The 13,396-nt window shown below is 35.0% G+C and overlaps 1 long non-coding RNA gene across 1 annotated transcript; it reads right to left on the minus strand.

Moving 5' to 3' along the window:
* Positions 1–6,092: 6,092 nt before the first annotated feature.
* Positions 6,093–13,205, minus strand: LOC148223338 (uncharacterized). The gene is made up of 3 exons (XR_015804537.1): positions 13,122–13,205; positions 10,084–10,226; positions 6,093–8,360 (listed from the first exon to the last, which is right to left on the minus strand). It is a non-coding gene; the product is annotated as an uncharacterized LOC148223338 (long non-coding RNA).
* Between the last annotated feature and the right edge of the window lie 191 nt (positions 13,206–13,396).

Below are 13,396 nucleotides of genomic sequence, written 5' to 3' on the forward strand. Positions count from 1 at the left end.
ACCATGCTTCTTCTAGTGATGGCTTTCAACTGTGTGGAAATCATCCTTGGGTGTGTTCCAGCTGGGCAGGTGAAAACTGCCAGGTGAGCTTGTGTCAGGAGCTGGGCGTGGCTGTGTCCTCCTACACCCTCCATCCTTGGGAAGTGCCACACCTTGCCCCACTGCCTGTGCTGGTCGCCCACACTCCCTGGAGTCATTTGCACCTCCTGTGGTTGCTCTGGCAAGGCCCTCAGCACTCCAGCCTTGCTCATGAGAGCTGCCGGGTCCTGTCAAGTCTCTGCGTTTTCTCTCAGCTTTCCCTGACTCCAGGAACCCCTCCTCCAGCTCCTTTGGGGATTTTGTGCCAGAACTTGCCAGAGCTGCTGCTGCTGTCACCGTTATCACTATGTGCTTTGTTCAGTGACTAGTGATAATTTAAAATGAGCTGTTTTGTTTTGTTTTTTTTTTTTTTAAGGGTAGTTTGTTTTTCTAGATGCACATGAAAATAGGTCCGTAAACTGCTGAAATGTACTACTTTCCTGTTTTGGTCTTTTTTGTGTAATTTAACTGATTTGTTAATTTCAAGTGTTATTATCCTCTCCCCCCTTTTGCTAAAGTCTATTACTAATACTTTGAGTCCTTTTTCAGTGTACTACAGCCTGTGTAAGTAGGTGCTAGCCTTCTTTATCTATATTCTCTAAATTTCACTTTTATAAAATATACTTAATTCTTTTTAGTGCAAAGATAAATCAAATCTGAATGCTCTATCACCAATTTCAGCTCAGGCTATGATTAAGAACCTACTCTGAAAGTGATCAAGGTGTAGGACTGATCAGCTGATTTTTGTTATCAAGTCCCCTTTACTCCTTGCTCCTCGTAATTGCTTTGACTAGCTACTCACTCATTTCAGATTGTAACTCAGTAATGGACCATAGTTATGGACCATGTCCGTGTAGTCCTTTCTTTAAAAGCAACTCGCTGCTAATGAAATTTTATTGATCCTGCACTGAGTAGAGTCTCTCAAAGGTTAAAATATCACTCCTCAACTGTGGCAGATCGGTTGACCAGGGGTTTAACATTTTAGAATGGGCATAACAGAAATGTAATTCTAGTTTCCTTCCTTCTTCTCCCCCTCCCTCCCTGTGGCATGCCTGGGTTTCAGAGTTCTGATGAAGAAAACTTTCCACTCAGGACCTTGTAAGGAGTATTAGCCCCCTCTTGTGGAAAAATACCTTTGGTTCTTCAACCTCTTAATATGGTGAATGTTATGGAAAGCATACACAACATTACATAATACAACTTGTGGAGCAGTGGAATACCTATACAAAAGACTTAAACATAATATATTTTGACAAGTCTACCTGTCAGCAATCCGTATGTATAGACAACGAATATTGACTCACTGCTTGGGTATCTTCGGGTGTGTGTATGAGCAAGAATGCATTTCAGTGGTGTTATTTTCAGCCCTTTCCATAAAAAGCTCCTGCTGTGCTTCTGACTGCCCAGAGCTGGTAGAACCGATGGTGGTAATTATCCCTTTGGATGTTCTTTTGGAAAAAAATCTGGTTATAGAAGAGAAGGTTTGAGAAATTAAAAGGGGATGGGTATAATATTTTACAAAAATAATTACGATGCTTATTTTGTATTTATTATAAAATCTGATTAGGTGGAACTAAATTGGACATTTAAGGCATTTCTATCAAAAACATTAAAGAAAAATTCTTTTAATGAAAACTATTGTATTACATTGAAATACGCAGTGTAACATCATTTAGTGTAAAGGTACCTTATCTAAGATTCAGAGAAGTCAGACTAAATATATACTGCAGTTTGTCTGGCCCAAATTAGAAAAATCTCGCTGCCAGCTCATTCCAACACTGACATAGCAATTAGAATGTAAGGTCATTTTAAAAGTTTAAGCCTTGGATGGGGATTTGGAAACGCAGCTCGTGGTGCTCTGTCTGACAGTCACCAATATAATAAAGATTTCAGACACTGAAAAACAGCATTCTGGGCCTCATATTTTACAACTAAAAAATGTAATATACAAGTATCATGCTAAGAGTTTACTTCATGAGGAGCCCAGTTCTAACTGATGGCATTACATAACTAATTATATTTCTCTAAGATGTATTCTTGCAAAACTCAGTTGAACTGCATCAAACTGTTCATTAAAAAGCACCATGAAAAAAGGTAACAGATGGCTCTGTATTAAATATATTAATTTAAATATCTCCTACCCTGAATATTTTGTCTTTTGTGGATCTACAGAAATATACCCTTATTCAATAATTTGTGGACTAAAACGTCTTTTGGCCTGTTTGTGCATGGTAAGTCATAATTTTCGTGAGCATTACAGAAGTTTCTACTTTGTGTTTCTTTTAGGTTCAGTCAATCTATTCTCAATATCCATATTTATCATTATGATTTATACTCTAAATTTATTTTCAGAACTATACACGGCACAATGAGAAAAGTTCCTCTGAGACATACTCATGCAAAACTCCATTGAACTGAAGGAAACATTTCATAAGCAGAGTAGAAAAGAAAATGAAACCCAATTAAGACTATAAGAGAGGACTGTAAGAATTAGGGGATAGAAAAATAACGTGTTGAGAAGTTCCATTTTTTTTTCGATTTACAAATGTATTGTATGCCAAAGAACATGTCTGTTTATAGTAAAACATGGACAATTTGATATATATACACAGAAGAACACACTTCCCCTCATAAATATTTTGATTTCATATTAGCAATGACCTACACATTCTGTTACATATAGAATAAGATCTCCAAAGTATCAGGTCTTTTTCCATCTTGGCTTTGAGCCTTTCATTTTATCTTTTTTTTTTCTCTTTTTTGTCTTTCTCTCGCTCTTTTTTTTTTTTTCCTTTTCATTTTCTTTCCCCTTTTTTTTCCTCCTACTAAAAAAATTACTTAGACAAATATCTGGCATTATTAATTGAGGAAAATGAAATTACAAACTTAAATGATGTCTACAAATGTGCATAGGCCTGGGCTCTTCATTTGTTTTGGGAAGTCTAGCATTTAGAAAGGCCAGAACTTCATTATATATTTTTTTATTCACCTGTTCATGTGTTTTTATACTTTTAGAGTTTATTTCTTTAGGTACAACTTGCCAGGAGAAAAACTTCCCCAGAGCACGAGGCATTACCTCACAGTGTGGAAAAGTGTCCCTGCACTCCCTCCAGTGGGCAAAGTTAAAGTTGCTAAAGCTTTATCCATTGCTGGATTTTTCCTAAGAAATTGCACAAAAAACTAAACCAACCCTGCACTAACCCATAAGCAAAACAGAGCAGGTAATTTGACAGGTTTTCATGCATTTAAATGAATAAAAATAGTTTTTAAGTTTTAATATCATCTAAATGTAAGAAACACAATTATTTTCATATACATACTATTTAGGGTTAAGACATAATTGAGACAAAGTATAAAACTTCTCACCCTGAGAAAGAATAGACATTCCAATTAAACATACAAAAATTACTTTTTTTAAAGTCTGTTTTTACTCCTCATTAGAAGAGTATTTTACTGAGGAAAGCTTAAAGAATAAATAATTTTTTAGAATAATGTTTTAATATGGATTTGAAGACAATATAATGGTTTTGGTTTACATCTAAACAAGGTTTGGAAGAACCATAATATTATTTATGGAAAACTATCCATTACTATTTATGGAAGAACCATAATACTTAAGAATGGAAGAGGGATTCACTCTAGAGGTTATCATAAAAATAAAGGAAGTACATATTATGTTTCATAACTAAAAATTATAACTGTAAACCAATTATTTCAAATACTCTTGCATGCTCATATTGTTTAGAGTTACCTTATATGTCAGTGATATTACAAATCTACTCCAAAATCTTCCACACAGATGGATAATTTATGCATGTCTGAAGCTATGATGCTTACTTTCATTGTATTTTTACAGCTACCCATACCATGCCTGATTATTCAGTATCTCAAAGCTGTTATCAGGCACTGCAGTTTACATGAAATTGTTGCTTTCTGGTCTCTTAACTATAGTTCTGTTTTCCCGAGACAGTAAATGCAGCCAAACAAATCTGTTACATTCCTTGGCATTTTTGTTTATTGGCAGAGTTTTGAGATGTTTTAAAAATAAATAACCCCTGAATCATTTAAAAATAAATGTGAGGGAACAAAATAAGAAAGAATGCTAAAAGTCTCATTGATAAAACAGATGAATTAAAACATTTTATGGAAAACTATTCCTTGTTTACCTAGCAATCTTCAAATGCAGTGTATTTACCCATCTTGGTAAACACCTTGAAAGGAATCCAAGGAAATGCTACTATAGTATTTTCTGTGGTAGGACTCTGCACATTGAATTATGAAACAATCAGTTCTCAATGGATAAGTTTCTGGCTGGGAAAATTACTTTGAGTGACAATCCAGCCGATGTCAAGGATGAGGATGTGAATTGCCTCCAATTCTATTGCTGTGAGACCTAATATGATGTAGGTTCTACTATTTGCAATGAATAACTGAGTATCTTTTGTAGCACATGCAGACTGCTTGCCATTTTTTCCTGCAATGAAGTCATGGCTTTCAGCAGTCAAATGGATTACTCTGCTATGCCTTAAGAATGGCACAGAGTAAGCAAAGGAAAAAAAGTTATTGCTTATCACTTGTTTCACAAGAGGTCATCCTACTGAACAGAATACATGGATTTTTCACATAACAGTAATAGTTTACACTATTAGAACATGAAACTCATTGCTAGTGGATGAACCCAAAAGTACTGCTGAATAAGAAAATGGATTATTTATTTCCTTATTTTTGAAATTGAATCAGTACTCATTCAGTGTCTGTATAATTTGGTGGTCCAAAATAGGATGTTATGTACACAAGGCCATGCTGTTGCTGTTCAATACTTCTGATGAAATGTATGTTACTGGGCATCAGAGGAAGCAAAAAACTGAAATTTTGATTTCCTTGAAATCTCAGGTGTTGAAATAGTTTCTCTATGAATTAAATTTTGGACATTGCTGGTGCTGCAAGTGAAAACAAGGGTTTTTAAGAGTATTCATTCTAGAATGCAGTATAATAGATCTATGAATTTTAGATTTTTGGGCTTTGGGTTTTTAAAGTTTTGAATTAAATGACCTTGGAAACATGCTCTGATGAAGCCTAAGCTTAATGAAGGCAAAACAGATAGCTTTTTCATACAAGAACTTGTGTTAAAGAATGGTTTAAATGATTTAAAATACTTCAGCTACTTTCAGAAACTCCAAAATTTCTAGAAATAGATTTTTTTTCTCATTTCAGACACTGCTAACAAAATATCTAAAGCTGCAAAATCTAGGCCTTAACCGCATATAAGCACACTGGAAATTTTGGCTGACGGAGGACTGACCCAATAAATTGAATGTCATTACCGAATTTTGCCTTCAGTATGAGCTGTGAGTACTCACAGATTTTCTGTGGTCAGGGAGATGGTTTGGAAGCTGTGCCCACCTGCACTGCAATCACTGCCCTCCCTTGGCTGGAAACTCTCCGGGGCTCTGAAAGGACCTGGGTCACAGGGGGCACACTCAGGACCAGCAGAGAGCCTTTGCAACTCGCACATTGTAATCTTTTTCATCTCTTTCACAATCTGCTGTTTTCTTCTTGCTCTGCAAAGCCTTGCAAGGCTCAGGTTACTCTTGCAGGGCCTCAGGAATTCATGACCTCTTTTACATTCTGATGCTGTTCAACAGTTTCCTTGTTATTTTTTCAGCTCAGTAGTAATATTCAGCAGTTGTCACAGTCCTGCCTTATTCCCTAAAGTTACACCTAAGCACTACCTTAGAGTATCTTTAAAAAAAAAAATCTAGAGGATGTTTTATGGACTCGTCACATTTTTAACTCCAGAATTTTTATCTGCTTGGAACATACATTCCTGTCTTTGAAACTTAATCCTACTTACTAAGCTCTCTCAATTAATTGAAATTATTGTGTTCTTTCTCAATAAATATACACACATGCAATTCTTATTTACTAAACCATTAGCTGTCAATATTCTTTCTATTCCTTCTGAGAGTCACTATACTAATTGCTTACTCTTCTCCATACTTTGCATATTTTAGAGAAGAAATATCAAATACCTTGAACCATATGTTTCTGGCAAATTCTTTGCTTTCCTTCCCATACCTGCCATAATGTCTTAGTTACCAATATTTGAAAGTGCTTTAAATGAAACAAGTATGTTTTGGAATTGAAACTGGAGATTAGCTAATTGGAGATGTTGGAAGACTTTATGCATGCCCTAGCAATAAAGCAGATTGTCAGAAACTGTCACTAACAAAATCATTCCTAAAAAAGATTACATTTCCAATCATTTCATTGTTTTAATGAATAGATCTGTTTAATTTGACATTTCAGTAGTTGCAGGACAGAAACTTTTCCTTTGCATTATACTTAATGGCTGTAGTTGAGTCTGTAAATCATGACGATTTGTACCAAACAAGATTTTTTAGAAAATTTATTTTATCAATTGACTGCTTTGATTCAATTGCAATATTTCTGCTGAATACAGTGGGCCCATATTGCTCAGATTTTTGTGAAGCTGAGATATTTGAATTTAAGATATAAGCTTTCATCTGAATACGTGGAGAAAGTTTTGGAACTTATCAAGAAGAAAACACTCTCCCTATTGGGAAACTAAAACCAAACATTTTCAAGCACTAAAAACGTAGTTTATCTTGCATTGAACATTAATATTGCACCTTGTTCATTGTAATATCATGCAGTAGGAAACAGAAGGACAGAGCCCATTCTCTGACTTACATAGCAGAGACTTATCTTTTTGTCAGTTTTTTTTTTTTTGCCCAATTTGCTGATATTCTAGTTGTTTTTTAAATTTTTTTTCCAAACAAATGTAGATCCTCTCCAGTTTTTTCCTGCTTCCTGGTTAACCTACTTTGTACTAGAAGTTTTTATCTGACTTTAGTTTATGGAGGCTGAAAAAGAAGTAACAATCTTCTGTACTGGGGATATTTTTAATATACCTGTTCATAAGTCAGAGGAAGGCAATAGAGAAGGTAAGGAATGTGGCCATATTAGAGCTTTATTGAACAGAAAGGATGACCTTACTGGCAAAAGTCTTGAGACTGATGTTTTTCACATGAAAACTGAGTGACATGAATATGAACAAAAAGCAGAGATTTGTTTTGAAGTTTTTCATCTAGCAGAAGTTTGTTTTTTATGAAACAAGATTTCTTTTACAGAAAGAGACAAATAAAAGACATATGCCCCCTTTCTAACTCTGCAAGGGAAGAGAGGTACAGTGCTCTGAATTTTCTTTTTGGAGAGGCTTCTCCAGCGAGACGATGTTATTTCTCATGGTTAGGTGGAACTTCCTGTGCATCAGTTTCTACTAATTTATTCTTTTTGTTCTCAAAGAGCCTGTGGAATAAAAATTTCTGAATATTTTCAGAACTTGTCTTGACAAGACTCTGAGCAAACTGATCTCATAACAAAATTAGTTTTGCTTTCAACAAATAAGTGCCCTGATGCCCTCCAGACATGCCTTCCAACTTTGTTGTATGTTTCTTTTGTCTGAGATGCACTTTTGATTAAATAAAATTATACATTTCAATTTATTATATGATTTTAGGTAACTAATCAGAATCACCGGCCCCATCCTCCTACATTCTTCCTTTGGGGAAATTGATTTTTATTTCTGAATATAAGCACAAGCAGGGATAGATACCTTACAGTAAAAGAAAAGTAAAGCAAGTGTTTTGGTGCAAGAGATTATCTTCAACCCCTGTTCATAGTCTGTTCAGAAGAAGAGGAACACCGAAATGTTAAAGAAAATAAATTGACCAGGCTTTTAACTCACCCTTAGATCATTTCACTTTTATGTATTACCCATGTTCATCTTTGTATCTTACTGTTCCCTGTTCTTGGGGCAATTTTCATGAATTTTCATTCAGTGGGCAATAAAATTGCATTTAAGAGCATTTCTCAGACACAAATTCATTAAATACGGGAGACAGGATGGAACAACCTTTCATGAAAAGTCACGGAAGAAAAAGAGTGCCTGTCATTTTAAGGTGAAGTAGATTATGGATGTGACTGCCTCGGATAGTGGGGGAATGCGCTTGACATTCAGCGCTGTGGCTTGGTCCCTCTCCATAAAGACAACGAGAGTTTTGAGAACAGCGTTATTGGAAATGAAGCGCATCCATAATGAAGCTCTGCCCTCCTCAGTTGAAATGCTGTCTGGAAGCCGTGCTGTGTTTCATTCCCGGCACGTTCCGCTCCTGATGCAATGCAGCAGTGATCCACGCTGCCATCTAGTGCCTCCGGGGGAAAGCCGTGCGCCGCTGTATTTAGGGTTTTCACGGATGCTGGAGGAATAACAATTTTTGCTCTTTACTACTCTGATGGCTTTCTCGTTGCCGCAGTTTTAGCCCTGAAATTAAAATTATGGAAACTTGCCTTTTTCAAGGGAGTATCCTGTCAGGAATGAGTACAAGTCTGCTCAGGAAGGAGTTGGGGACAAGGGATGAGGATTTGGGAGAGATAGGGAAGAGCAGAACAAGTGATAAACAAGGCTGCAGGCAATAACCAGAGGAAAAAAAATACACTGATTACAGTGGCAGCTATCTCACTGCTCAGAGAATCAGAACAAGTGCAGTGGAGTGGCCATCTGAACCAGAATAAACACAGCAAGAGATAAATGTGGAGAATGTCGTGACCTTGAGAGTAGAAAAGGCGTTGAGAGAAAAGATGAGGGAGAAGTGTTTGTGCATTCACTGAAGGGTTCGTGATTTAGCTGTCAGCTTAATATTGGCTAAATAATACAAATAATTCATATTTTCCAATTAGTGCTTTAATAAATATGCATACATTTATACAACTAAAATTAACTGAAGTCCTTAAAGACTACTCAGTCAATTAGCCTCACATCTGCAAAATGACTAGATTCCCCAAAAGAGTCAAAAAACTCAGCCATGGAAAAAGGCATTCATGTGAGAGACCACTGAAAATAACTATGTGGTCCATAGAAAAGGTCTCACAAAGCGTGCTGCATATCGATATAAACATATTGTAGCTCATTATACTTAATTAAAATAATTATAAGAAAAATACTTTGAATTCTGATGGCCAAATAGAAACATGGCTGCATGATTACTTTTCCCTCCTTCAAAACACTTGAAAAGAAGACCATCAATTAAAAAAAAAAAAAAAAAGAGGCTATGCATTCACATATACATTTTGATTTGAAATAAAGTTTTAAAGGATTTTTATCCTTATCCTAAACTAAGAGCTTAATTTTGGTAAAACAATGTTTCAATATACACGTGTACAATCCCTCTGGGCAATTTGCTGTTAATGAAAATTTTTCCTTAAACTTTACTTAACTGTGTTTTTTATGACCCATCCTTACTTACAAAATTGAAGAACAATATTGATCTTAATTGAAATTCTTCCTTGAATTATAAAAGTAAAACTCTGCCTAAATTTTTAGATGCTTGAATCTACAGATACATTTGCAATTGCTTCTTCTTCTGAAACGAAAATAATATACAGACAAAGAAACATATGGCATCCTAAACAGTTTCAGAATACTAAAAGATTTGTAATTTCCCTTCACAGACAGGCAGCAGACAGGCACATGCACATAAATAGAGACTTGTCTGAAGTTCTCAGTCAAAACAGAAAAAACCTATGTTGGAAAAGCCAATATTTTTTTCAGAATGCAATTATATGGTGACAAAAATATATCATTGTCAATCACTTAGATAGGACTTTAAAATACCAGTCTGAGGTTATAATAGTAGAACATATTGCTTCAAATAAGCAGAGGAATATACTTCAAACTTGCCTTACTGATATAAAATATTTGAGTCTACCAGACTGAAATTGATTTCAAATGGACAAAAATGTACCTACTGAACTCTAAACATTGTATAAAGTTTAGCAGTATTCACAGAGAAATAAAATAAATAAAGACATATTTTCCTTAGAAGTTTTAAGAATTATGATGTAGACATTTGAGAAACTTTTTCTATACACATTTTGGGAATATATCGAGAAATAACTATATATTTGATGAAATTTTCTTACCTATGTGATTTTTCAGGAGATGTCATGTAACGTGTATCTGCTTATTTTGTTGGAGAAATGGGTCACAGTTGTTTTAAGCTTTCCTCTCTAAAGGCAATTGCTGTTTTGTCAAACTGCACAGATCTCAAAAGGAGCTACAAAACCTACAAAAATATAAGTTTGCTTATGTTATGAAATGTCATGAATCAGGATGATGAAAGCCAAAGAGGGTGCTGGCTGTCACTGGGAGCAGTGAGTAGTTCTGTAGAATAATGAGAAAGCTGATGATGGCTTAGTCTATGGGAAGCTTTTAGCATGCAATGGACTCTGTTGTCTTTTTCCATCCTCTGAGCTCATGCTTGTATTAACAACCTTTTTACAACTGGTTGGATGCATAACAAGTGTCTGGAAAAACCAGTCACCAAAATAAGGTATTTTCAGGCCCCTTCTTTGTGAGAGAGGTGTTGTTTACAGAAACAGTTACTCTTTCTGAGATCACCAGAGATTCATTATTGTTGTGTTACTGCTCTTCCTTCCCCTCTGACCTCTGACCTTTTTTATCCTCCATGCTCAGAAGAAAACCTTTTTTGGTTTTGAGAAGCACCTGAATGCCAAGCCATGTCTAGCTGAGACAAATTTAATTCATTATGGATATGATTCTGATTACTCCTTCTACATTTATCTTACCAGTAAATAATTCAAACAAAACTTTCTAACTATTGCCCCACTATTAGCAAAGTTAGTTACCCAGTAAATATTGACACCAATCACTTCTAAAAAGTCAGGGTAGCAATCAAATCCCCATGACTCTGCTCCTACCAACTGTTGGCATTCAAAGTCATTAGCTGAAACATAAATATATTAAGCTTTCAATGTTGAACAACATTGTCATAAAAATCTTAACAATGAATTTGTAATTAGCAAGGAGTTTTAACAGACATAAAGAAAAGGTCATGTGAATTATTCGCTCATAAACTGTATTAGGACAATCAAAAGTAATTTTATTTTTCAGAATAATATTTTTTGCCTGTCTTTTCATCTTTTCATTTCTTCATCTCTTTCTGTTCCTTTTTCCCCTCTTTTATTTCTAGAAATTATTTAATAGCAAAAATATATTGAAAAAGGAAGTTTTATGTATGTATTGTAAAGAGCTTGCAGGCTTTCCAACTGCATTTGTGTGCATGTGCAGTCACTTCAGAGTCAAATGTATGTCTTGTGCTCTATGTCCTGCTGTACAGCTCATCTGGGGTCTGATTCTCTCAACATTACTTGAAATTTAGCCATTGTTCTCACCCTTATAGGGACCAGTCACATCTTTGATCAAAGAATTAAAATGTATATTTCTTCCTGCTAATTGCTAGTGAATGAGTTACAGATCAAGAATAATTCACAAATCCTATCACATAATCACAGATAATGATAAATTCTTGAAAATTGTAGCCAAAACATGGATAATTCCTGGATGGAAAAAAGAAGCAAAATAAATCAGTGAATCAATTTTTTTATGATGAATTTATCTTCTTTCTAACAGATCTGAAATTTACTATCAAATGTTATTACATAATATTCAGATACATCCACAGTAAAGAATACATCCAATATTCCAAAAGTGTTGTCAGTATTGGTCACATATAGCATCCATATCTTACACTGCTGGAGGATTCAATATAGCCCAGTAAACTCTAGTCCTCGGCATAGTGAAGGTATTTGCTTAACTTTTCTGCTTCTTAAAATTCCTTGCATTGTCGAGGTAACAGGATACCGATCTGATGTGCATGACAGAAAGCTCGGGATGTAGCCCACTGTCTCACTGTAGCAGAACACCTTTCAGTAGCTTCAGTTTGCTAGTCAGGCTAAAAATGCAGAACATGACTGCAGCATTTTTTCTGAATAAGATGACAGTAAAATTTAGAAAAGCCCTACAGACTAATTTCAAACTACTATGGTAAGCTGAAGTGAGACTTCCTTTCTTTCTAAAATTCCCTATGGACAGACAGAATACCCTTTGAATTCCGTGGTCATCTCACAGACCTTTGCACAGTAAGACATTTTTCACACAAGATGTCTGGCTATTTGGATACAATTCAAAAAGAGGCTTATGCTTCAAAAAGCAGGAAAGCTGACATAAGCTTTAGCATAAATACCAAAATCTCTTATCTTTCCATATTTGTCATATGTTATAATCCTTGCAAGAGTGGCCTCCACAATAACAGGCAAAAATCCTAAATATTGGCTTGACAGACTAACAAAGGCATTATCATAAATGGTGGTTAGGGAACAGTTGTGGGGTGTTTAAGCTTTCTAAATTATAAATGCTCATTTATATTAAAACGTACATGAATTTCCAATGGGAGTGTCTCCTAACACATAAAAGTCCTACTTCTGAGGACTGATTTATGCTCTAGCATATATGAACAAGAAATTGCCCCCTGGGTATCTACCAGTGTAAGGACAGAGGATTTTTGTGTCCAACAATATTTTTTATTGCTTCTTGTAGTAGATACTATTTTCATGGCTAAAAATACACTTTATGTATCATAATTCTAAACTGTCTGATCCTCCTTCCAAATTTTGCCTTGTAAAAAGAATTACCATTGATAATTTTCTAAATGCAGTTCTGGGGAGATATTTCATACTCTTTCTATAGTTTGCCTATATGTGTGATGGCTTATACACTGTGATTAAATGCTAGAATTTTTTCCTTCCTATTATTTGAATTAGTTTAGTTTCCACATTAAAACACTAATACTTTAAAAGAGATTTGTATTTTTCTAAGATAATCTATCATTTATTTTAATGGAATCATTTGAAAGTATCAGGTTTGAAAATTCTTCCTTTGAAAAACCACACTATTAAAATACTAATTATACTAGCTCACTTGAACTCGTGATTGCCATGCTATTTCCATAACAGAGCACTTTTTGTATGTGTCACTTGTGCATTAAGAACTGCTTCTTTTATACAACATAAATAAATATAACTCCTTGAAGTACTCTCCAAAACAGCATCTCTACCTTAACACCTTCCCTCTAAATCCTAGAATTATTCTGCCTTGAGACTTGCAGAGTCAGCTGAGAAGCCTTGGGAAATTCATTATCTCTGGGAGAAAGTAAGGTATGTACTTCCTTTTCCCAGCATCATTCTTACCTGCCTTTGCCTTTCTCTGTAAATAAAGAGAATGCAGTTGATTCAGCTGGTGAAGGAACGAGTCAGTGGTAGAACTGAACTTAAGTAAATGCAACTTTTATGTTTCCATACTTACATATGTTTCCATATTTATTTAGTTGCATAAAGGAAAATTTTAGTGCCACATTATTTAGATAAAATTTCATCT

This window comes from Sturnus vulgaris, chromosome 6, assembly GCF_052056855.1.
Source record: "Sturnus vulgaris isolate bStuVul1 chromosome 6, bStuVul1.hap1, whole genome shotgun sequence".
Lineage (NCBI taxonomy): Eukaryota > Metazoa > Chordata > Aves > Passeriformes > Sturnidae > Sturnus > Sturnus vulgaris.